The 2593-nt window shown below is 33.5% G+C and overlaps 1 protein-coding gene across 2 annotated transcripts in view; it reads right to left on the bottom strand.

The window, feature by feature from the left end:
* Micu1 (mitochondrial calcium uptake 1) overlaps window positions 1-2593 on the bottom strand; it is a 246445-nt gene that overhangs the window by 123465 nt on the left and 120387 nt on the right. The window lies entirely within an intron of this gene.

The raw sequence follows: 2593 nt of genomic DNA on the forward strand, positions 1-2593 counted from the left end.
AAGGCAGTCTGAGACAGCTCCCCCTCCAAAAAAAATCATTATAAATGTATGTAAGGCAGAAAATAAGTCAAAATAAATGAAAAAGACCTAATTGCTCAAGAAAAACTATACTGCCAGTGATCAGAAACTATTTCCAAGGCCCACATAAATACTCAGAAAACTAATTTCTGAGATACTAATGTAAATTTTTACTTTATGACTCCATGAATCTTAGTTTTGGGAATATAGGATAGTATATAAAGTGAATATAATCTCTGAAATATAATGTCAAATCAGACATGCATGCCAAGGCTTAGGCACAATTTAGCTCAATCATATTTACAGTTAACCATATTAGAGCCTCTTAAATTTTGGCTATTTGATGAAACTGTCTCTCCAAACTTAGCTTTTACTCTAAATACATATTTCTTTCTTTAATTTATAAATCATGAAGAGAATTAAATCTCAGCTTCAGGAATAGCTTGTGTCACAAATGTCTCTTCTCAGATATTTAACCAAACCTATCCTGTTTTTCAACGAGAATATGTTTGCCTAGCAATAACACTGAAGATATTTTCAAACTGAAAAGGATCCACCAATAAGTTACACTTGGAACAAATTTCCATAAGTTCTGGACCAACCAAAGATATTGAAGGAATTATTCCAAGTGCCAGAAAAGGATAAAAGCTCAACAAAGCGCAAAGTAATAATCCCATGCAGGCACAAGAAGAGGTGGCATTGCAGGCATCATTTTAGGAGGAGTATCATGAAAACTACACAACCACAACACCAGCATCCAGGTAAACAACCATCCAATGGGTTACCTCTGTCTAGTGGAGATGCCATCATATACCACAAAGGAAAGAAAACTGGTTAACTGATTGAAAACTCAATTATCATGTGAATCATGGTAAAGTCAGTTCTCAAACTCATTCCAAATAGGTCCTACTGGATATTTGCTTGTTAATAAGAAACAATAACCTAGGACAGGCAAAAAGCCATATATTCAGGCTAACAAAACAGTACTAGGTTTTGACTGCAGATGCTAAGAAAGAGCTTCTCTGACTTCATTTGTGGCCGACAGACGATACAGTCCTGATGTAACAGTTATAGATTATTTCTTGGATCTGATATCAATAATGAACACATCATCCAAAATGTCCTAATTAAGCCTCCTTTAAAAAAAAGGCTAACTCTTAAGCCACACTTGATTTTTTTTACCAAGAGATTTAAAATTTTTTTACATCAAAAAACTAGGGAAGGGGGCCGGGGAGATGGCTCAGTGGAATAAGCACTTCCCTGGCAAGCACAAGGGCCTGAGTTCAATCCCCAGTTCTGGAAAAAAAAAAAAAAAAAAAAAACAAACCCACACACAAAACCAACTAGGGAAACACAGCCATTTAGTGAGATATTAATATTTACATTTCTTAAAATAAACAAATAATTATATTTTCATATAATCTAAGGTGCTGCAAAATAAATAGGAATAGGAAAAAATGATAGGCACCTAGAGGTACACAACAAAAGTGTAGTCTGTGTAATTAATAATGTGGTAATAGGAGAGATTCTGGCACATAATTAAAATAAATAATATACTGAAAAACAGAAGTTGAGAAAAAGACAACGGCCTACTGATAAAGTGAAATGGGGCAGTTGAGCTAAAGTCACAAACTTTACCTTATTTTCTAACAATTACTTGGGCTACGTGGCTGCTCAGGAGATAACAAAAAGACTCATCTAACTTTCTTGGTAATTTTAAATTTTAGGATAACTTTAAACACACAGAAAAATTGAAAGATTACTATGAGGAACTAGCACACACTTTATCAAGATTCACTATCATATTACCCCACTTGCTTTACTGTTTCACAGATACTTTTTTTGTACCACTACAAAAGTACATTTGAGACATCAAGCTATTTCCTCCTGTGAATAAAGACATTCCCTTACGTATCACAATGTAAGTGTAATTAAACAGAAAATATACTATTGATACACTTGTTATTACCTAATGCAATTTTCATGCTTACACAGCTGTACCAGTAATTTCCTTTAGTATTTTCCTCCAGGTATATAACTCCAATTAGTCATCATGTATCTTTAGTCTTTCAATTTGAAATAGTCTATTCTTGTTCATTTTTTCCTTCTGAAGTTTATCACGTACAAGTGTAGTATAATTCACATAAAATTTACCATTTGCACATCTAACAAATGTATGTATTTGTGCCTAGCTTCTAACATTTAGTATTTTATGGATTCACCCATGATGCATGAATCAGTTGTTGATTCCTTTTTTGGTCAAGCACTATTTCATCAGACATATAAACCACAATCTGTTTACTCATTTCATATGATGGACATTTATGTCATCTCCACTTTTTGGCTACTGCACATAGTGCTACTAACGGTATTCCCATTCATGTACAAATAAGTATTTGAGGACATGTTTTCCATTCTTTTCACAATACATGTATAAGTGGAATTCTCTGTCATATGGTAGTTCTATATTAGTTTTTTAGGAACAGCTGAACTGTTTTCCTCAGGGGCTGAACCAGTTATAGTCCTACTAGCAACATAAGAGGTTTCCAATCCACATTCTTTTTTTTTTTTTTTT

The sequence above is a fragment of the Octodon degus genome, unplaced genomic scaffold, assembly GCF_000260255.1.
Source record: "Octodon degus isolate 3935 unplaced genomic scaffold, OctDeg1.0 scaffold00005, whole genome shotgun sequence".
NCBI lineage: Eukaryota > Metazoa > Chordata > Mammalia > Rodentia > Octodontidae > Octodon > Octodon degus.